The sequence below is a fragment of the Vulpes vulpes genome, chromosome 5 (genome assembly GCF_048418805.1).
Source record: "Vulpes vulpes isolate BD-2025 chromosome 5, VulVul3, whole genome shotgun sequence".
NCBI classification, from domain to species: Eukaryota; Metazoa; Chordata; class Mammalia; order Carnivora; family Canidae; genus Vulpes; species Vulpes vulpes.
In genome coordinates, this window is record NC_132784.1 from 111,821,092 (window position 1) to 111,845,193 (window position 24,102).

Genomic DNA, 24,102 nt, shown 5'->3' on the forward strand with positions numbered 1-24,102 from the left:
ATGTTTAATATACGGATACTTCCTCACAGAACACTAATTCAAATAATGCAGAAACACAGAGAGCCAAGAGAATAAAGTCCTCCCCCCAGAGCTTGACATATGTCTTTTCGTGTGCTGATGGACACATATATTTATAGACACAAGGAATTTATTTTACATAAAAAAGGGTTCACTCTCTTCACATTGTCCTGAATGTTGGGGTTTTGTTTTCGTTTTCTGTTTTTTTTTTTTTTTACTCTAAATATGACTTGGGCATCTTTCTCTGCCAATGCATACAAGCCCGCATGTCACCTGTGACAGCTCCCCTGCTGATGGACACCTACCTTACTGGCAGTGTTAACACTCCTGCTTCCACTACCCTCATCTACACACCTCTGAGCTCATCCAAGGAGCTCTGCAGGCTGGATTTCTACAAGCAGGATTGCTAGATCAAAAATATAGAAGCAGGGGATCCCTGGGGGGTTCAGTGGGTTAGCACCTGCCTTTAGCCCAGGGCGTGATCCTGGAGTCCTCGGATCGAGTCCCACATCGGGCTCCCGGCATGGAGCCTGCTTCTCCCTCTGCCTATGTCTCTGCCACCCCCCTCTCTCTCTGTCATGAATAAATAAAATATTTTTTAAAAATACAGAAACATCATGAGGTCATTCCTTTGTAGGATCAAACAAGAAAAGAGGGGGGACATGTTTTTAGGCATATGTGGTGTAGCAGTTATTCATACACGCCATCCCATTCCACACTGACCTACTGGGTCTACCTTTCCTTTTTACGTTCAAGTTATATAAAATAGTCTGGGGGATAGCCTCGAAATTAACAGCCCCAAAATAACTTAAAAGTCTATCTAAGCAAAGACTGCATTAATAGAAGATGGAGCATAGTCATCCCTTCAGGGATAGTCATCCCGTATTTCCTGTGGTTACAGGAATAGAAGGTTCTTTCTGAAACAGAGCTAAGGCTAGCCCCAGTAAGGGAGGTTCCAAAAGCTGAATGTTGCAAAAGAAATTCCCCTAGGTTGATCCAGTTTGTGCTAATGCCCCGAAGAGGACAATCCCAGCAGCCGGTGGTACGCATTGCGCGCCCTGCAGCCTGAGCCCAAGGCGACGGCCCCGTCACGACATGCAGAAGCAGTGGACCTGTGGACAGGGCACCTGGCAACTCACTCAGGTAAGTGAAGCCCCCTAGATCTAGGAGTGGGGCCAGATTTAAACAGGGTTGGTGTTTCTGCCTCTGAGCCCTGCTGGGGCCCTTCAGCGTCACTCAATGTACCCATGACCTACACATTCCAGAATGACATGAGGCCCAAATTTGGGATTGCCCAACTTCACAGGAGTTCCAGCAGTTTCCATGCTCCCAGTCCCCGGCCCTGCATGCCTGAGGGTTCCTGCCCTGAACTCGGAGCATGCAGACCTCCATGGACTCATGTTCCCTCCACCATGTGAGAGCCAGGATCTCGAGACCTGGCACGGTCACTCATTACAGGTGAGCCTGGGGGCCCTGTACTGCCCCCCCCCCACAGAGGACCGCTGCCACACCAGGAGGACCTGCTCCCCACTGAGATCCACACCTGAGCCTGAACACACATGCCCAGATGGGACCAGTCCCCTCCCTGCCATCTCCACCCGGCCCCACTCTCCCCTCCAGAAGGGAGGCTGCTGGGTGGAGAACCCCGAAGCAGTCAGGAAACATGGGGTGCAGGCAGGACGAGAGAGAGGAGTGGTGGCTTTCTGGCTTTGGACAGGTTTCCTAAAAGGAACTTAGACGAGGACACCCAACATCTCCACCTGCTAATGCCTCCCCCACCCCATCAACCCCCACCCATCCGGGGACGTATGCACACACACACTGTATACCTTCACACACGTGCAGTGCACATACACTCACACCCCACATGCCACACACACACGCCCCACAAACATGCTCCTCTCACACCCACACGGTCACCGCACATACTAAGAGCTTGCGGTCAGCTCCCAGCACGCACGCACCAGTCTGCCCTCCTTCCCAACCATGTGAAGTCACAAATCCGCCTTTCTGAGGATCCACCTGCAGCCGGCAGCCCCACAGTAGATGCACCGCAGGGTCAAGTTCCCCACTACATGTACCCCTCGGGGTCAAAGGGACTAAAAGGAACCACAGGTAGGGGTCGGGTCCACCTCTCTCAAAGGCTAGACTTTAGGGCAGTCCAGGTGGCTCAGCGGTTTAGCGCTACCTTCAGCCCAGGCCATGATCCTGGAGACCCGGGATCGAGGCCCACGTCAGGCTCTCTGCATCGAGCTTGCTTCTCCCTCTGCCTCTGTCTCTCATGAATAAATAAAATCTTTAAAACAAACATTAAAAAAAGCTAGACATTCACACCAGCAATGTGAGTCAGAAGGCAGGAGCACAACGCCAGGGAGGCAGGCGCGAGGTCAGAAAGCCCAGGGCTCGGGGCCCGGCCCAACGGCAGTGCAAGGGCGGCCTCGCAACCAGCCGTGTCAGCTAGCAGGCCACCTCCACAACTAACTGCTGTCCCCTGGAGCCCCTACCTTGGGCCACAGGAAGCGCAAGACACAGTCGGAGACCAGACCCCCCAGCTAGAGCCTGGGCCCCACAACCGCTCCAGGCGAGTGGCCCCGGGGCTTCCCACTCTCCGGAAGGCTGGCTCCTGGGCCTGCACCTCACCCACTGCCCTGCTAACAAGCTGTCAAGAGCCTTGTTTCTGTCGTCCTGCAGGGATAAGGAAAAGCCAAATGTGGCCACAGCGACGGCGTCCCCTTTATCTGCTTCCCCCATGGGATGCAGGGGGCTGGGGGCCCTGTGACCACAGGGGCGGGCTGGCTCGACACCTGGGAACCGAAGGAATCATTTCCAGAAGGGAAACTTGTGTTCTTTCCGCTCCCTATCATCCCCCATGCTGTGCTCCTCACCTATAGGCTTCTTCGTCTCTGTCAACAGCCCCCAGGAACACCTACTGGTTGATCGAGCCTGGAACAGGGGAGTTTGCACCCTCGAATGCCAATCCACTTGTGTTACCCCGGAAGGACCCGGGGGCTGGCTGCCAAGTGCTCTGAGAAGGACCATCAAAGCCTCAGCCTGGCCCATGCTGCACAGTCTCGTCTCACAGCACCAGCCCCTCCATTGCTGGGAAGACCTCAAACACGGTGCACATTCAAGGGCTTCCACGTGTGCCCTTCCCCGTACATGGAAGGCTCCACTTCTGCCCTCCCTCTCTCCAGTCCTCCATCATCCATGGTCCTGCAGACCTGCCTCGGCTCGACTGCCCTTTGCTGCCCCCCAGGCCTCCTGCAACCCCCTCCAGGTCCCCTCCAGACCACGGACACATGGCCACGTACAGGACCTCCCGGCACCAGTTAACCACGCCCGCCCGCCTGGAATCCTCCAAGGATGAACATACCCAGCCCCAGCGCTCCTGGCACAACCCCGGCTCCAACGAGGGGCAGGACAGGCCTGAGCCCCGGACTCTGACCGGTGTTCCTGCCTCCTCCCGTCCGCTGTCCCGCCCTGTACACTCCCCCCTGTTGTGATTCTATAAACTCCCCACACTTTTGTGCAGGTACCTGCACTGGACCCCAAGCCAAATGCTCTTACAGCAACACACGCAATTCCCGGCTTGCCAGGGGAGGAAGCACATCAAACCCTTCTGTTGGTGGATTCTTAGTCACCTGGCATTCTGTAAGACTTCTGTCAGAGTCCCTGCTGTGGGGCATCTCCTGGGGCTGCATTCAGAACATCTACCACAGAGCTTAAGGGGAGAATAAAGAGGTTTTAAAATATCCAGGCCTACTTCTTTTTCATTAGTATCTAGAAGGTTGGGGGGGGGGGGGGAGAGAAAAAGCCTAGAAGGAAGATGCAATTTGTAGCAAGTAATCAAGATATGAGATTGCCTGCGTGTGTTTTATCTGTGGCTTCATCTTCCAGATAAGCAGGAGCTGGCTGCAAACGAGGTTCACCAAAGGACTCTGGATAGTGTTTATAAGTTTCTGGACAACCTCAGCCTGGGTGCTGGATTCATACCTCGCAAAATTACTTTCATTTTCCTGCCTGAACTTTCTGGAAATTAACTCCCGGGGACCCTGATGAAATGCTCTGCAGGTTGGGTCTCCTGGTGCAGGAATCAACACTAAAAAGCAGCAAGACTTAACAGCCACCGTGGACTAATGTGTTAGACTTTCTGTCATCACCCACCTCAGGAACTCCCTTTAATTTATAAGGTTTCTGTCCACTGTTTCCAGGGACCCCCCCCCCCAAAAAAAAAAAACTAAAAAACCAACACACACAAAACTGATATATGAGTCAAAAATAAATATATCAGATGATCCTGTCTCTGATAATGTTGGAGGAACTGTATCACTGGACTAGGCCTCCAACAAGCAATAAATATGAAGTCTGGACAAGATTATTAAAAAAAAAAAAAAAGTAATAACTTTGCAGAGAAGGTACAAAGAATGAACCGAAATATAAACTAGGACATTAGTTAATAACATATCAGCATCAACAACATCGTAAAAAGCACAGCCCTGATGCAAGATGCTAACAGGGGAAACCTGTGGGTGGAGGGTGGCGGGCAGGTGGAGGCAGCAAGGGGTATAGGGAACGCTGTCCTTGCCACCTAATTTTTCTGCAGCCCTAAAACGTAAAGTCTGTTACTTGAAGTAATAAAAATAAGCTTGAAGGCACTAGAGAGAGACCAGGAAGAGGCAGGCTTGGCAGGGAACCATCCCCGGAGGGAGGCGGCTGCCCGAGGCGAGGCTCAATTTGTGTCGACAAATCGACACCTAAGCACAGCACCAGCTGGCTGAAGGCCGGGCCCAGGAGCCCAGAGAGACAGCTTGGGGGGTATGGACACCAGAGATGGGATAAGCAGAGAAACCGGAGAATCGGGGCAGAAATCCCCAACAGGAAGGGATCATAGAAGGTGAACCTCAGCCAGGTGCATGGGGGACCTCCAAGCCACACATTTGCATTGGAGAGTCCACGGAGCCCAGGAGAAGGGGGCAGATGCCCACACAGGGAGTGGCAGATTTAGGATTTCAGACCAGCCATGTGAACCAGCACGAGAGACAAAAATCAAGCAGCCCTGGTGGCTCAGGTTTAGCGCCGCCTTCGGCCCAGGGCGTGATCCTGGAGACCTGGGATCGAGTCTCCCTGCAGGGAGCCTGCTTCTCCCTCTGTGTCTCTGCCTCTCTGTGTGTCTCTCGTGAATAAATAAATAACATCTTTAAAAAAAAAAAAAAGAGAGAGAGAGAGAAACAACAATCAACACTCTTCAGAGGAGAATAGCAGAATCTCATGTCACAGGGCTGTTAAGGCCCTACAGACAGGCCCGCAAGGGCAAGGCCACAGGGAAAGGCCACTGGGCCATACTTCCCTGGGGGCAAAAGCACAAGCCTCCCCCGCCCCATAAGAGGGTACAACCTAAAGGTCCCTAGCGGCTGCCTTCCCAGCTCTGACCTCCCTGAAAACCACGCAGTTCCACAGCCACAGCCCCCAGCCCACGCCGTGCGAGATTCAGGAGGAAGCCCCTCCTGTTACCGAGGACGACGACGACGAAGACGACGACGACAATGAGGCCTAGAGCAGAGGGACGCAGAGCAGAGGAGGGGCTAGCTCTCCCCAGCCCCTCACCCTCGGGCCTGCCTATGCCCACTCTCTCCTCTCAGGTCCAGACCCAGCCGCGCTCCTGTCCTGTTGCCCTGCCCAGCTTCTCACATCCCCCCACCCCACCCCGCCCCGGGTTTTCTGGCCACCCCATGTCCTCTCCTTAGAAACACGCATGAGCACACGGACGCGCTGCTGGCATCTAGAAAGCACCAGGTGGGAGGGCCCATCTGAACTAGTCCCTTAGCCAATCCCGTCCTGATACCTTCCAAAAACTGAATCAGAGAAGCAGAGGGATTTCAAATCCAAAAGGCACCTCAGCAATCCTGTCGGAGGGGACGTCACAAAACAGCAGTGACAGAGGAGCGTGTGAAGAGTCCTTAGCCGGGAATCCTGCGGGCACTTCCTAAGCGCCACCGTGACGACCCCCCGCAGGGGCTCTTCTTGCCCTCGTCACCCTTAGGTCTCCTTCCCAGTGCTTTCCGTGGTCTGCAGTTAGGGGCTGGGCCTCCTGCAGGAGACCGGGAGCTTCCAGAGGGCCAGGCCCTGCCCTCTCAAGTCCCCCAGGCCCAGCCCTTGGAACAGGCCCAGCAGAGTAAGACCCGGCATCTGCCCAAGGGACGAGGGGCGGGCGCGGCCCCCACCGCCTAGGTGACCTTCCCAGGACAGAACTGGGGCCCCGGGGCCCACTCGCCCTGCTCCCGGCTGGCGCCACCGCTCCGACGGGAAAGTTCTTTCTCTGCCTCAGAAACTACGCCTGGTGCACAGCTGAGCGGCCTGGGAGCGGGATTATGAATGTGACCTGGGGAAAGTTCTCGCCTCATTTAGCATCGAACAAAGCAGCATTAACTGCAGGCGGTGGCGGCCCGGATTCCAGGGAGTGCTCAGCCAATGACCTTCCCCTAACGGCTCTGGGGGAGGGGAAGACAGACGTGGCCTCCGGAGGTCACCCTCGCCACTTCTGCGGCCTGCTCGGCCTTCTCCAGGTGGAGGTGAGCAGGAGGGGGCGCGGGGTCTTGGCAGCACCCATGTGGACATGTCCCAGCGTCCCTGCTCCCAACTGCAACACGGCAGAGGCCTCGGGGCAGGTTCCCCCACCCTCCTCTCCACACACACACACACACACACACACACCCAGAAAAGCTTCCAAAATGCTTGAAATGCAGCTGCACACCACGTCTCTATTTATTTGTAGTCTAAGAGGAAAGAGGCATTTATATTTCTTCCTCTCTCTCCCAGCCCATCCAAAAAAGGAAGTACTATTTGAGGGCCATCTGATGTGACTGTGTCACTATTGATCAGAGGCCCAGCGGGGGCCGATGAATGTGCGCCGGAGATCACAGCAGCATCCTTCCTGCTCCTCAACATTAAGGGGCTGGGCGCAAAATAATTGCGGTGACTTGTCTTTATGCTAATGCCATGTGCCTCTCTGCAAGGGACAGAGGGCAGGCCTGAACCATCCAGAAGCCCGTGGAGAGGCTCTCGGGGTCCTTTGAGTCCAGTAGCAAAAGCTGAGATGGGTTGGCCTGATTATTTCTCTTTCTTACGAGGATCTGAGACACAGCAAAGGGGAGAGAAAAAGCAACAAGACGGAAAAACATGTTCCGGTCTTCCAACTCTCTGCTCCAAATGAAAGCCTCAGCTCTGAGTTAAAATCGGGCACCTGTCACCGCAGCCACCGTGGCCAGGGAGCAGCAGAGGCCGGGGCTGGGCCCTGCACATCTGGGAGGCCTCCTGGGCCAGCGGGCTGCCTCCCCGCCAGGGGGATTCACACCACAGTGACAGGCACAGAGAAATGCTGACCAGGCTGGGCCACAATTAGTCACCACCTGTAAACCCACCAGGTATGCCAGGAATGAAAGATGAACAAATACTATGATATCACAGGGAAGCCAAGCCCCGATGGCTGAGCCGATGTGGCCATGAAGGGCCACTGGATCCAAATCTTCACTGTGCGGAAGGCAGAACTGGGCCTGCGGGAACCGAACCCCAGCAGTGGGTGAGGCAGGATCGGAACCCCCCCTGCCCCCCCGATACAGCGGCAGGGTCAACACAGTCCGCGCCCCGCCGAGGCCTGGTTCACTACCTGGAACTCAGGGGCAGCTGCAGGGCAACGCCCGGGCGCCCGAAAGCTCGGAAGCTCAGACACAAGCCGAAGAACCGCAGGACACCGAGATCTGCAGGAGAAGGACAAAAGCTCACTACCCGACTCATGGAAGGACTTCGGGAATAGAACGTAGAAACAGGGGGAGAGGCGCCTGGAAGGCTCAGCCCTTGAGCCTCTGCCTTTGGCTCAGGCCGTGATCCCGGGGTCCTGGGATGGAGTCCTGCCTCGGCATCCCCGGAGGGAGCCTGCTTCTACCTCTGTGTCTCTGCCTGTCTCTCGTGAATAAAAATGTAAAAAAAAAAAAGAAGAAGAAGAAGGAGGAGGAGGAGGAGGAGGAGGAGGAGGAGAAGAAGAAAGGAAAAGGAAAAGGAAAAGAAAGAAAACCCCAGGGATGATGCTGGAAAGAGATCCTCTAATTCCACACATAAAGAACAAAGGCATTCCTTCACCTTGGGGCAGCACCGACGTTCTATACCAGCTGAATTCTAAGAATTTCATCTCTCCAAGCCTTGGTTTCCTCCTTGGAATACAGCTAGTATCTGTACTGCCTCAACGTCAGGGTTGTCCTAAAAAATCAAAATTAGATCCTACAGACCAAAGTTCCACAGTTTCTAAAATATCACATGACTGGCGCACCTGGGTGGCTCAGACCATGAGGTGTCTGCCCTCGGCTCAGGTGATGATCTCGGGACCCTGGGATCAAGCCCCACGTTGGGCTCCCTGCTCAGTGGGGAGTCTGCTTCTCCCTCTCCTTCTCTGCCCCTCCCTGCTGCTTGTGCACTCTCTCTCTCTCCAAATAAAGTCTTTTAAATAACTAAATAAAATACCACATAACCATAAGAACAAGATATTCTTTGTACCATTATATTCTTGCTTTACAGGCCTATAGACGTAGAAAACATAGAATTCATAGCTTTACAATAATCACCCCTTGGATTCTCACAGATTGATGACTGTGACAAAGCAAGAGGAGCTCCAAGATGCCATGGCATCAAGGGAAGGTGGAATCAAGAATTTAGTCCCACAGGCTCCCACAGGAGGTGGGGAAGGGTGAACACTAGGAACAGAGAGTGACCGGCCGCACAGACCACTGACAAATACCCCAACCCTGCAGTGGGAGCAGCAGTCACAGGGCTCACCGAGCCTCACGGGGTGTGTGCAGTGTGAGGTAAACCCCTGGCCACATTTCCCTCCTGACTGACAGAGCTATGACCAGGGACAGCCTTCCCAGAGCTGGGGATACAGGATCTCTAGCCTCCTCATCATCTATCAGCATCACTGAATGAAACCCCACAACTGAGTAAAATTTCCAGGTAACGGTCATGTACCCCATTGAAATATCCAACTTTTCTCAATTTTGAACGGTCTCAATTAGAAGCTTCCTATAATATATTATACTCTGCCCTAACCACCAAGATTCCATAAGCTAGAACTCACCATATTCCTTTAGGATTCAGAATAACCATTATATATATCATTTACTGCATAAACTATACAACAATGAGAAGGGGCTCCAGATTACTATTATGCCTTCTGAGGCCTGGAGGCTGATTTTAGAATATTTCCTACACTGTTAGCAGCAAGAATGGTAACAACAGGCTATATATCCTTCTGTCTTTAACAATAACTGTCCCCAATCCTCAAGAAAGTATGAGCAAGACAAATCCACCAACCTATAAAGAAGATTATACATAGTGACCAAGTGTGATTTATCCCAAGAATGTAAGGTTGGCTGAACATAGGACAGTTAATACCATTTAATAAAATAAAGATCAAAGGTCATTTAATCAACTGAACAGACAAGAAGTATTTGATAAAATCCAATACCCTTTCATGATGAAAATACTCAACAAACTATGAACGGTAGGAAAGTTCCTCCATCTAATAAACCAACAAATGAACCCACAGCTGCTATCATAGTTAATGGTGAAAGACTGATGGTTTTCCCCTCTAAGATCAGGACCATGTCAAGGACGTCTGCCCTCATATCCCTTCTATTCAACATGATCTGGGAGTTCTAGGCAGGGAATCAGGTAAGTAAAGAAATAAAAGGCATCCAGGTTGGAAAAGAAGGAGCCAAACTATCTCTATTCATAGATGACGTGATCTTGTATATAAAAAATCCTAAGGAATATACTCAACACACACACACACACACACACACACACACAATCAGTGAAGGAGTTAAAAATGAAATTAAGAAAACAACTCCAGGGGAGCCTGGGTGGCTCAGTTGATTAAGTGTCTGCCTGTGGTTCAGGCCATGATCCCAGGGTCCTGGGATCAAGCCCCACATCAGACTCTCTGCTCAATGGAGAGTCTCCCTCTCCCTCCACCCCTTCCCCTGGCTTGTGCTCTCTTGCACATAAACAAATGAAATATTCTTTTAAAAAAAGAAAATAAACAAATGAAGTATTTTTTTTAAAAAAGAAAAAAAACATTCCATTTACAATAGTGTCCAAAGAAATAAAATACTTAGGAATAAACATAACAAAAGAAATAGAAGACCTGGGATCCCTGGGTGGCTCAGCGGTTTGGCGCCTGCCTTTGGCCCAGGGCACAATCCTGGAGTCCCGGGATTGAGTCCCACGTCGGGCTCCCGGCATGGAGCCTGCTTCTCCCTCTGCCTGTGTCTCTGCCTCTCTCTAGGTCTATCATGAATAAATAAATCTTTAAAAAAAAGAAAGAAAGAAAGAAATAGAAGACCTATACACTTAAGATTACAAAATATCTCTGCAAAACTTAAGACCTAAATCAGCAGGAAGACTTTCCATGTTCATGAAGTGGAAGACTTAAGATGGAAATGCTCCCCAACTGCTCTACAGATTCAATGCAATCTCTATTAAAATCCAGAACCTGTTGATCAACTGGCACTTCTAACACCAAACGTGTGAGTTTTCGACACCAACTAATTCTCCAATTCTCTGCAAACACCAATGTAATTTAATTCTGACACTCAGTATCTGGAGTTAACACATGCCTCACAGGTTAAGGGTGCAGCCCCACAAAACCACCCCCATTTCAGATGCTGGTCAGAAGTCTCGAGCCTCCCATCTCCCTTCTCCCATCTCCCATCTCCCTCTGGCCAACCATCTGTAAGTCAGGGATTCCCATGAACCCCTCCCAGGTTCAATAATTTGCTTTAACAGCTCATAGAACTCAGGGAAATCCTTTTGTTACTATTACCAAAATATTATAAAGGATGCAAGTGAACAAAGAGGTACATAGGTACGTGGGAAAGGGTGCAGAGCTCTAGTAAGCCTCTCTGAGCAGGCCACCCTTCCAACACCTCAACGTGTTAACCAATTTAGGAGCTCTCCATTGTTCAGGGTTTTTATGGAGCTTCCACTACATAGGCATAATTAAGTCACTGGCCATTGAGACTGAATTCAATCTCCAGGCCCTCTCCCTTCCCCTAAGGTCAGGAAATGAGTTTCAAAGTTCCAACCTTCCAATTTTATGGTTGGTGCCTCTCTCACAACCAACCCTCATGCTGAAGCTACTAGGGGCCTACCAAGAAGTCACTTCATTAACATCAACTCAAGGTTGAAATACGCTTCTTATGAACAAAAGATGTTCTTCTCACCCTTAGCATTTAGGAAATTCCAAGAGTTTTTAGGAGCTCTGGGTCAGGAAGCAAAGACCAAATTTATATTTATTGCATTACAGTATCACAAAATCCAACTGGCCTTTCTTGCAGAAATGGACAAGCCAATTCATGTGGAAATCCAAGAGGCCCAGAAGAGCCAAAACAATCTTGAAAAAGAACAAAGTTGACAGACTCAGAATTCCCAATTTCAGAAATCACTATGTAACTATAGTAATCAATATAGTGTGGTACTGCTATAAAGCTAGATGTATAAATCAATGGGATAAAAGTGAAGAGTCCAGAAATAAATTCTTAAATTTATGGCCAGCTAATTTTTGACCAGAGTGTCGAGACAATTCATTGTAGAAAAAGAAATTGTCTTTTCAACAGTGGTGCTGGGACAACTAAATATACATATGCAAAAGAATGAAGTTGGACTCCTACCACACACTATTATGTAAAATTAACTCAAAATATATCACACATGTAAGTTTACAAAATTTTTAGAGAAACCATAGGAGTAAATCTTTATGAGCTGAGATCAGGCAATGATTTCTTAGGACACCAAAAGCACAAACAGAAGAAAAATAAACTGGACTTAATCAAAATTAAGGACACTTGCACTTCAAAGGATACCATCAAGAAAGTCAAAGGATAACTACCATAATGGGAAAAAATATAAGTCAGATCTGATAAGGGATTTGCATCCAGAATACACTTACTGCGCAACAATAAAAAACAAACCACCCACATAAATAGACAAAGGATAGGATTAGACATTTCTCGCCAAAAGATAAATGGCCAATAAGCAAATGGAAAAAAATGCTGAGCCATTAGTCATTAGGGAACTGCAAATCAACGCTACAATGAAATACACTCCACACCCACCAGGATGGTTAAAATAAGACCAAAAATAACAAGTGTTATTGAGGATATGGAGAAATTGGAATCCTCATACACTGCTGTAAAAAAAAAAAAAAAAAAAAAAAAAAACAGTGCAGCCACTTTGGAAAAACGGTTGACAGTTCTCAAAAAGCTAAATGGAGTTAACATGTGAACCAGCAATTCCACTGCTCGGTATGTACCCCAAAACATGAAGACCTAAGGCCACACAAAAAGTTGTCCATGAATGCTCATAGCTGCATTATGCAGGACAGCCCCCAAAATGGAAAAATCCCAAATGTCCATCAAGGGATCACTGCATAAAGAAAATGGGGCGTATCCATAGATTATTATTTGGCAATAAAAAGGAACGGAGGGCTGATACATGCTACGGCACGGGTAAACTCCAACATCATGCCAGGGGAAAGAGGCTGGTCTGGTCACAAAAGACAACACGTTATGGGAAATTTCCACAATAGGCAAATCCATAGAAACAAAGTAGATAAGCAGTTGCCAGGAACTAGGAGAGCAGTAATGGTAGTTTTCCTTTGGGGAGGATGAAAACAGTCTGCAATTCCATAGCGGTGGTGGTCGCACAAGTGTGTGAACATACTGAAAACCACTGAATCGTACACCCTCAACACAGTGAATTTTAGGATACATAAATTTATCTCGACAAAGCTGTGATCTTAAAAACACACACACACATGAAAAATAACTGCCCGCCTTTTGATTTGCTGTGAACAAGAATTACAACCAAATTGGGTTCCAAGTGAACTTCTGAAGTGCTCTCTTTAAGGCAAGGCTATGACCCTCCACGTCCATACGCCGCTCAGACTCTTCTGGGCTGTTCTGAGTGGCTGGCTGTCATCTAAATGCTTAAACTCATCAGATAAAGCATTCCAAGGGAAAATAAAATGAGCTATAACTGTTCTGAATTTTAGTTCTAGAAGATATATTTCCCACCCCCAAAGATTATGCGTTTTTCCCCACATTGTAAGAGTATAGCAATCTCATTTCATATTCCTACTCTCCAATGCAGTAAAACGAAAAAGCAGCTCACAAAATAGATTATTTCTCGATCACACTGAACCTTCTAAAGCAAAGACTCCCAGCACCACGACATTTCTGGGACTGCCTGAGTGAACCAGGCTCACTAGGGTGATCCCAAAACACAAACGGCACTAATCATCTAGGCAGGAATGGATTTTCAAAGACATACCAAGGAAAAATAAAATAAAATAAAATGATGCATTAGCCATTTTGCAACTTAAAAATTCCAATCTTCAAGACCACGACTGATAAGGTGGGGGGGGGGGGGGGAGGTCAGGCCATGACGAAATTAAGAAGTAGATTTAAGGTTGGAAGGGACAGTAGACACAGATAATGTTGTCTGACACCCCCCCCCCTCAACACACACACACACATAGACCTGGAATTTTTAATTTATTTAAATTCAATTAACGCACAGTATATTAGTTTCAGAGGTAGAGTTCAGTGATTCATCAGTCCTCTATGATGCCCAGGGCTCATTCCATCATGTGCCCTCCTTAATGCCCATTACCCAGTTACCCCACCCCCCACCCCACCCCTCCAGCGACCCTCAGTTTGTTTCCTATGATTAGAGGCTCTTATGGTTTGTCTTCCTCTTGGATTTCGTCTTCTTTTATTTTTCCCTCCCCCCCCCCCATGCTGCTTTGTTTCTTAAATTCCACCTGAGTGAAATCATGTAATTGTGTCTTTCTCTGACTTATTTCACTTAGCGTACCTTTTAGTTCCACCCACATTGTTGCAAATGACAAGATTTCATTTTCTGATGGCTGAGTAATATTCCCTTGTATAGATGCCACATCTTCTTCATCCACTCATCCGTCGATGGACATCTGGGCTCTTTCCACAGTGTGGCTACTGTGGGCATTGCTGCTGTGAACATTGGGGTGCAGGTGCCCCTTCAGATCACTACATTTGTATCTTTGGGGTAAATCCCTAGTAGTGCAATTGCTGGGTCATAGGGCAGCTCTATTTCCAACTTTTTGAGGACCCTCCACACTGTTTTCCAGAGCGGCTGCACCAGCTTGCATCCCCACCAGCAGCGTAAGAAGGTTCCCCTTTCTCCACATCCTCGCCAACATCACCATCTCCAGACTTGTTAATTTTAGCCATTCTGGTCAGTTTACACCTGGAATTTTAATCTCTTCTGTAAATGCCTGCCATGTCGTCAACCAGCCCGTGCTTAAATACCACCCGTGATGAATAGATCACCACCTCAGACAATAGCTCTGTTAGAAAGTTCTCCTTTTTATGGCAAGCTAAAATTAGTCACCATAAAGATTCAGGCCCTACACTGTCCTCAAACATGTAAGGATAGTTCTCACCACCCCAGTAGCCACAGGCCTTCTGCTCCACACATTATAGCTCCTCGGGGCTGTAGAGTTCCAAGGGCATTATGGATAAAGCTTCACTACTCTCCTCCCATCTCAGGTGCTACCAGTTATCGAACACAACCATGCGTGCCCTCCAGCGGCCCAGGGCCCGAGAAGGGAACAGTCTAAATGAGGATAAAGTGAGGAGTAACAAAGGAAACAGGGAGAAGCCAGGGAGGGAAACCAGAGACACCCAAAAGGGCCGGCTGCCCCAACAGGCTGTGCTTTCACCCTGACGCCAACCAAACCCAGCAGCGAGCTCCCGAACTCCAGGCCGACACACGAGTTCCTCTGCTCTTGGCTCAGCCACTAGGCTACACTGGTCTTTAATCCACGTAAATGGAGACCAGGGATACTGGGTCCTTTTTCCTCACACAAGAGTTGAGAAAACAGTGGTATCGTGCACTTTATCTCTGAAAGGAGAAATAATGCAGACAGACCAGTTATTACTAAGAACAAGGGTGGCAAAGTTCATCTCCAGCGAGCTTTCAATCCCTTTCCTCATGGTCCCAGTTCCCCTGTATCTGGCCCTCCTCCCAGCATCTCCACAATTTCTCTCCCCTCTTCCCCTGTCCCCACTAAAACTTACCCATCCGGTGTTCTGAGTTCCTTCCCCTAACGCTACACACAGCTAACTACATAAACTAACCCATGGTAGGAGAACACTGGCAGCAAATGGCTAATTAACTAGGCCAGCCAGGTGACACATGGAAACCAGATATCCTCACGTGCAGGTCCCTGGCCAGAGTCTCCAGCACTGAGGATCAGATCAATAGAGTGGGTCTATTGGGGATAGAGATGCCCTTTAACTAAAGCCTTCAGTTCACAACATGGAAGCTTCGGTCTTTTCTGCCCCAGGGCAAGTGGTGGCTCTGCACAGAGAATTAGAGGCTGGGATTCTGGACTCGGAAGGGAGGTAAGCAAGGCATAGCTGAAAGAACCCAGGCTTTGGAGTCAGATCTGGATTAATATCTGAGCTTCAGTTTCTTCTATAAACTAGGACAAAGTCTACCCTCCTTACAGACCCACTGTAAAGATTTAATGAGATAATGCACACAAAGTGCTCAGTTCTTATACCTTTTTAGCTCCCTGTCTAGAATAGTTCTCCCTGCTATACTTAGTTCAGTCATCAGTTGTGAGTTTTTATGTGTTTGATTCTTAGATTAACCTGTGTCCTCCCTAACTAGATTGCAAGGACTAGGGCCACGGTTGTGATCACCACTGAACAGAGCACAAAGCCTGGCCCATCAAAATAAATGAACACATGTAGCTTTTCCTGTTAAACAAAAACCTTTAGGATATTGTTCTTTTACCTACCCTTAGGCAATCTCAGACTGTTAAGCTTGCATCTAATGACCCAACTTCCCATGGTGATCACCCAAGAGTCCTCATAGCAGAGTAATTAATCACCACCACCACCCATCACACAGCAAATACTTTCACAGTGATTGTTCACAGAGGATAATCCAGGTAATCTAGAGAAAGCAGGAAGTCTAAGGAGTCAAAAGTCACAATAACAATTCCTCTCACCAAAAGGAAGAGAGAAAAATGGTAAGCCACAAAGATAATCAAGGAGTCTAATCCAAGAGTCCACGAGAGTAGACAGTGAGAGGAGGCAGAAAGGAGGGGAACACATGGACCATGAAGACAGTTTCCCAGACAGAAGAAATGATGGAAAGGAAGCATAAGCTTCTCCAAGAGGGCATCTCCAAAGGTTTTCATCCCCACCTCTTGTTTTACTCCAACAGGGCAGGACACTGATGTCCAATGATCAAGTGTTTTGTTCAAGGTCACCCAGTTAGTTAGAGAGTCAAGGTAAGACTATGACCCAGGCCACCAAGACAATGCTCTAAAAATCACAGGACAGAATCGAATGAAAAGACTGGGCAGTTCCAAACCCCAGCTCTGCCTCTTTTAAACTGGTCTATGAAGAGGAACCAGCTGGCCAATATCCCTGTGACTCATTTTCTTCATGGGGAAATGGAACCTTGTGAGATTATAAAGGGATTAAGTGAGACTATGTGAGAAGAACATATGGTAGCTCATCAGAGCCCTAGTACTTTTTAGAAATTACAGAGCGCAGGGTGCCTGGGTGGCTCAGTCGGCTTAGCGTCTAACTCCTGACCTCGGCTCAGGTCATAATCTCAGGGTAGTAAGATTGAGCCAAGTCGGGTTCCATGCTCAGCACAGAGTCTATTTTTTTTTTTAAAGATTTTATTTATTTATTCATGAGAGACACACAGAGAGAGAAGCAGAGACACAGGCAGAGGGAGGGAGAAGCAGGGTCCATACAGGGAGCCTGACGTGGGACTCAATCCAGGGACTCCAGGATCACGCCCTGGGCTGAAGGCAGCGCTAAACTGCTGAGCCACCCGGGCTGCCCCCAGAGTCTGCTTTAGATTCTCTCTCCCTCAGCCCCTCTCCCCCTGAAATAGATAAATCTTTGAAAAATAAAATCAGATACAGAGTACTTTTTATTTTCCAAAGATCAGGGAGTCAAGAGGAAGAGATTTTAAGGGTCGGGGGATAGTAATAAGGAAAAACCAAGCTCCATCCTAACAAAGAACTAGGTTAAGGATTGTCCAGAGGACCTAGAACAAATACAGGAGGAATCGGGTTACAGAAAAGGATGTGGTCCAGGACAGGAACAGAAGGGGTTGCAAGCAAAGGTCTCTCTGGGACACAGAGAAATGTTTTAGAAGACAAAAGACTCCGCCAAACCTGGCCTAAAACCCGAACTTTATAAACCACACTGTTTGCCTCCCATTCTGAGATGCCAACAAAGCACAGCAAGTGTTCAGGTTTGTCTGATGAAAGACTTCAGGAGAAACTGATATTTTAAGTAAAGATTTTTGTGGAGAGGTGGAAAAGATTCTCATTATATACCACAGAGCTAAACAAACCCAGTTAGATGTCCCTGTTGGCGGTCTATCTCATCCTTGCAATTCTAGGAGGTTCGGAGGAGAGAACACTACAGAGGGGATGAGGACAAAAAGCCAGCCAGCACGGGCCAGGAGGCGGCCATGGGGGCAGAGGGAAATGCTGCAACAGGTGCTGAGCCAGGACCCTCATCCACAAGGAGCCCTCCGCCAGAGGCTCACCTATCAGGAGCCACAAGGTTCCTGGTGTATAAACAACAGGGGCAAGGGCAGTGGGGGTGAAGGCCAACCAGATGACCAGCCACCTCAGTTTGCGTAGAGCGGTTCCCTGGTTTGAGCACTGAAAATTCCACATGGGAGGAATCCCCAGTCCTGGGCAAACCCTGCCCCTGTCCTGGTTGGTCACCCCAGGTGCAAGTGTCCCCTACCCCGGTTTGCCCAGCAGGAAAGGAGTGCTACAGGTACTAGCAGCTTCACCAGCTAAGCACCACTCCTAGGGGAGGGCCTTCTGAATGCCTCGGCTCCTGGGGAGGTCTTGCAGGCACCATCTTGCCAGAGTTACAGGGATGCCCCCTGAAGTGACGCTCAGGCATACCAGCTTTTTCCTCTGTCATCTGCCTCGAACTGGGGAAGGGGGCAGAGGAAGCGAACAAAGTAAAACGTTATTCAAGAACATAGCAATTAATAACCATATTAATGGGGCACCTGGTTGGCTCAGTGGTTGAACAGCTGCCTTTGGCTCAGGTCATGATCCCAGGGTCCTGGGATGGAGTCCCGCATTGGGCTCCCTGCAGGGGGTCTGCTTCTCCCTCTGCCTAGGTCTCTGCCTCTGTCTCTCATTAATAAAGAAAAATCTTTAAAAAAAAATAACCACAGTAATATCAATGTATGTATTTCTGTACAAATTCTGAGAACTATAAACTCTTCACCCATTACCACAGTCTTATCCTGTTGGGCCACTCTTCCCCCATTTACAAAACCAAACCAAAGGAAAACCATGGTTCCATTATCATCACTGCCCCATTAGCCTCCATTGGCTTCAGCCTCCCTAAACAGGAATAAGAATACCTATTCTTCCCAGCCTCGTTTGGAACAGAGTGTGTGTGAGGCTCAATAGAGTGATCGATAGATTTTGAAGAGCATAAAGTCCTACAAGAGCAAGAGGTGACGTCATCATAATACAGTGGAGATGTGGCTCCAGGTCCCTGCCCAGGGACCAGGTGACACAATTAGAGGGAGAAGGCAGGGTAGAGCCAAGCCAAAGTACCACTTTCCGGGCTGGGGTCAACAGACTCTACCTTTATTTTTTTGTTTTGTTTTGTTTTTTTATTTATGATAGTCACACAGAGAGAGAGAGAGAGAGGCAGAGACACTGGCAGAGGGAGAAGCAGGCTCCATGCACCGGGAGCCCGACGTGGTATTCGATCCCGGGTCTCCAGGATCGCGCCCTGGGCCAAAGGCAGGCGCTAAACCGCTGCGCCACCCAGGGATCCCCAGACTCTACCTTTGTACAGCCCCACCTGCTCCCTGGATGCAGAGCAATGTGCTCTAGTCAGGGGACTGCCTTCGGACACCATCTTTCTCCCAGAAAGGGCGAGGCAGAGGTGGTTCTCAAGACGCCATGGTCTAAGATCCCAACCGTAAAGCATCACCAGACTGTCAGTGCTATTGGTTTCCACTGTGGGATAGCTCCGAGGCAGCGTGGTGGAGTGGAAAGGGTCTACATCTCAACATCACCACATACCAACTGCGGGGTCTCAGGAGACTTGCTCACCCTCCTGAGTGAGCCTCAATTTCCTCATCTGACAATGGGGAGAATGCCTAAGTGAAGGCTTGCATATGAAAATTAAACAGGATGGGGCACCTGCGTGGCTTCATTGGTTAAGCATCTGCCTTTGGCTCAGGTCATGATCCCAGGGTCCTGGGATCGAGCCCCGTATTGGGCTCCCTGCTCAGCGGGGAGTCTGCTTCTCCCTCTGCCTCTCCCCTCTGTTCACACTCTCTAATAATTAAAATCTTTAAAGGAAAAATTAGAAAGAAAATTAAACAGGATAACATATGCAGAGCCCAGAGTGCACCTTGCTACATAGGAAGTCTTCCCTGAAGAACTTCAAATTCAAAGGAAATGCTCAAGACACCATGGGTTCCCATCCCTCCTTGGGCTCGCTGCCCTGCCGCCCCAGCATGGTCAGCCCAGAGCTGCTGGGCATGCAGAACACCCTCAGGGACTGTGGGAGGATTCACTAACTGGCTGTGAAGGGCACCGGTCTACTCAGCTGCTAGTTTTCCTTTTGGAAGGACACAGAGCCTTTACCACAGGTTTATAGGACTTGGTGAAATGTGACAAAAAACCCACAAGACCAATCAATATTCATGTTCTTGCCCTGCTGAAAACACACAGCTTGATGGCATTATGAGATGCCCCTTAATGAGATCTTGTGAGTTCTGGTCAATAAAATGTAGATAGAAGTGATGTTCACCACCACCAAACCTGGTTATTAAAAAAGACTCCCACAGGACATCCTTGCTGTCTTTCCCATTCAAGGAGGATAAACAAGATGAAAGAGTCTGGATCCCCCTGGAACTAAGGACCGTGCTGTGTGAAGTGAGAAATACTGACATAAGCCACTTAGAGTTTGGTGTGTGGTAGCCAGCTGCCAAGATGGCTCGAAACAACTCGCCTCCTGGTATTCACACCCCTGTGCAGTTCCCTCCAAGTGCGAGTAGGCCGCTCTGAGTCACCAGGAAACGGTCACAGACTGACAAGAGTATGAATCCCGTAGTTGGGTTTTTAAGACATTACCTCTCTCTCTCTAGTCACCTGCTCTGGGGGAAGCCAACTGCCATGTCATGAAGACACCTAAGCAGCTCCAGGGGCACGTCTGTGAGGCAAGAGCCAGCTCCAGTTTGCTAGCCATACAAGTGCGCCATCTTGGAACTGGAATCTCCAGGCAAGTCTTCAGATGCCAACAATTGCCTGAACTTTGAGCAAGAGCCCCCAGCTAAGCTGCTCCTGGAAACTTCACCCACAGAAACTATGTGATGTGAAAAAGGATTATGGTTGTTTCAGGAAGCTAAATTTTGAGGTAACTGGCAACTAATACACAACATATTTGCTATATTAGCTAAAGTTCTTTACCAAATCCATACATTATGTATCCAAAGGAACTGTCCAATGCATTCTGTTCCTTCAGGTTACACATAATGTTGAACATGAGGGACAGCAAGTGGACTCCACCAACCACACTGTCACTCCCCCTTTCACATTCACGCTCACAGATACAGAGATGCTTACATACATGCTCCAAGCCAATCCATGGCTATTCCAACTTTTTTTCAGTTAAAGAAGCTGTTGGGGAGGAGCCTGAGAGCCCCACGGGAAATGCCCAGGGTATGTACTAACACCATAAGACAGAACCATGTGTGCGCGCGCACGATCGCATGTGCCTACGTTAAGGCATGGAGAGATGCCGAGCAATCACGGTGGAGGGTAGGCATCAGTTTTGATCAGTGGGACAGAATGGGAGGCAGGCAACTGAGTAAGATGAAGAATGGGTTTAGAAATCAAGCAAAGAGCAGAAGAAGGTCCCCACACACGGGCTTTAAGAAAACAGAGCTCTGAGATTTAGCTCTAGTGCCTCTGGGTCCCCGGACCGGCTCAGCATTCAAGCAAAAACAGCAGCACACCACGCTGCTCCCAGAAAGCACTCCTAGAAACCGTGGTGATGAACACCATTAAATCAGATCAATAGATATAAAAGCATCCAGAAACCCACACCTGCCCAAATCCAGTTAAACTGCAGGCAAATAGCAAATCAATAGCATTGCGAAAGTGCAGAGGGACAAATGGCTCTGGGGTGCAGCAGTGGCTCAGAATTTGAATGTACACATCAGTGTGGCCGAGGGGCTGAGACTGACCAAGGGGAGGTGGACAGAAAATGTGGGGAGGCGGCCCCACCGCAGGAGGCTGCTGCAAGTGCAAACCATGCCGTGCCTCCCAATCAGAGGCAGGGAGGTGGGGGAGCATCCATACATGACGGCCAAAGAAGTGAAGGAAGACGGGGCTCCAACTTGTAGCTCCCGCCTGTACCAGCACCAAGGCCTCTGAGGACAGAGAGGAGGACAGATTCAGAGACCAAGTGCCAAGATGCCCGGAATCTCAGAATCCTTGAACGCTTTCCCAGGAGTCACCGGTTTCCGCCCCCCCCCCCCCAAAAGCTCAGAGCTGCTGCGCTGTGACCTGCACTCTGGTTGGCCTGATGCAGTCGCTCCTCCAGAAGTCCCAGAGCATGCTTAGAAGGGCAGCACTCATCCCAGAAAGGCCAAGAGGCACTTCTCCATCTGCTCAAAGGCAGCTCCCTTCATGCCAGCTAGGAACAATTAAAGACATGAAAAACAACCTCTGATGATGGTTCTTCCACCAACTTGTCTCCTGAATTTTAGCAAGCCACCTGACATCAGATTTCCCATCAGTAAAAGGGAAGGCATCTACCCACCTCTGCAGCTTGGGAGGGGACCCCTCCAAAAAAATGTATCCAGAAGGCAGTGGGAAAATGATAGAGCAAGCGCAGCATGTCATACCAGGAAAACAGAATCTGAGGTTCTAATTTGACATTTTCATTTCAAAATCTGCTCTTGATTCTGGTTTGCAATAGGATACAGTAATTTCCAAGACTGAAGCTCCATAAGGAAAAGGCCACGATTTTGCATTTCTTTTTGTATTCAGCCCAGAATTAGAAGAGGTTAGATAGAACAGTAAGGGGGTGGGGATGGGGGGGGATCATGAGCTCAGATTTCTATAATTAAGTGGTTGAATCAACACCATAATTTTTTAAAATATTAAGTGAAGGACCTCCATCTGGCTGGCTTTGCACATGCTATCTTCCTGCTATCTTCTCTTCCATCAAATCTCTTCAAATGCCACCATCTTCGAGAAGCAGACCAATTCATTTTCTTCACTGCACAACATTCCCCAACCTCTCCAGCCCACAGCAGAATGTCCACGTCTGAAGATCTGTAGCATTTGTTGAGACCAATCTTGACAGGACCAACCTGGGTTGTTTGCATGTTTTCACTTGCTCATATAACAGTGTTCACCAGATACCCAAAACCTTAGGATCCTACATTGCACTATGAACCTAAATCACACCCCCTACAACAATCACATACACACAGGGAGGTGAATATGGAAGTTTTTGAATTAAAAGTCTTTGGAGCTCCCACTTCACAAGTCAGTCCACAATATTCCATTTCCTGGACAAATGGAAGTGACATGGATGAAGCAAATGACATGCAGTCCCCTAAATGCACCAAGTCCATTTACAACGAGGCCTTTGGTGTTCTAGAAAGCAGGTCTGTCCATCACAGCTGCTCTGGAAATTCAGTTACCCTCCCTGAGTCTCCCCAAAGGTCAGAAGTGTCCCAGCCATCCTCATGCTTTGAGGCAGATCCCCAGATGGTGACACTAATTGCCAAGTTACAAAGTAAACCTGGGTCTGTCCCCTCCCTGCACAGACCTGTCTATCCCTCTGGGAGACGTAGAAGGCTTCCGCTTCTCAGAACCCAATGTAAATGCCAGTTCTGCAGATAGAACAGGTGTCCCCCTATCAGGATCATATCCACAAATTCAGGACATTTGTACCAACTGTTCCTGTCCTCCAGTACTGGAAATCCTCCAGCATGAGAAAGAAATTTATCTTCCCACGATTCCAAGAGCCTGTCATCCCTCCCCACCCTGCAATCTATAAAAGTCAAAAAGTCTTTGCAGATACTCCACATGCACACTGTCCTTGAGGAGTCTGCAGCCCAACTTGACCTAGCCAGTCCTGCCTCCATCACCTAGCCAGCCGCCACTACCACTGAAGATACGAAAACTAAAAGACATAGGGGCACCCGGGTGGCTCAGTCGGTTAAGCATCTGCCTTCGGCTCAGGCCATGATCTCTGGGTCCCAGGATGGAGCCCCGTGGCAGGCTTCCTGCTTAGCGGGGAGTCTGCTTCTCTCTCTCTCTCTCAGATAAGTAAATAGAATTAAAAAAAAAAAAAGACTAGAAGATACAATGCCAATCTTTCAAGAACCAAGAGTCTACATAATTCGACAAGACAAAGTGCTAATAAGGTCACTGCTGTGATGAGGTTCTATCTACAAAACACAGGAGAAGCACAGAAGGACAAAACCTAAATTGAGCTGATCAGGTCAGACATCAGACCCTAAAGGAGGAATAGCTGCTGTCAGATGGAAGCGGAGCAAGGATCTGTTCTCATCAGGGGCGCCAGCATGCACGCACACACAGTCTGCATGGCTCATAGGGGCTCTAACCCCAAGAAAGAAGGATGTGTGCCAACTTTGTTCAGACTTATATGGCAGCTTCGTAGAGGGCAGACTGGAGGGGGCAAGAGGGCAGACCAGCGAGAGAAGGAGCAGAACCAGAGCAACAGAATGAGGGTAGGATGGGGGGAGGGAGGGAGGCAGATCCAGGAGGATTTTCAGGATCCCCTTAGCCAAATGTATCTTTACTGTTCACCCTCTTCCCACCGCCCCCCCTCACACCACTACAGCTTTGTTTTGAGATACATTATCCATTATATCCGTGTATGACTCACTCCTCAGATTTGTGTAATTGAGCAT

At 48.9% G+C, this 24,102-nt stretch overlaps 1 protein-coding gene across 4 annotated transcripts in view; it reads right to left on the reverse strand.

Annotated features, from left to right (window-relative positions):
• Nucleotides 1–24,102, reverse strand: part of LOC112914300 (carboxyl-terminal PDZ ligand of neuronal nitric oxide synthase protein-like) — a 279,569-nt gene that overhangs the window by 203,412 nt on the left and 52,055 nt on the right. Inside the window, exon 1 of one of the 4 annotated variants that reach the window (XM_072759615.1) lies at nucleotides 5,861–5,881. The exons of 2 other annotated variants lie outside the window; for them this stretch is intronic. The gene's annotated coding sequence lies outside the window, so the exon portion shown is untranslated. Of the gene's footprint in view, nucleotides 1–3,391; nucleotides 3,412–5,860; nucleotides 5,882–24,102 lie in introns of those variants that run through there. One more of the 4 variants, XM_072759616.1, reaches the window with a different exon arrangement.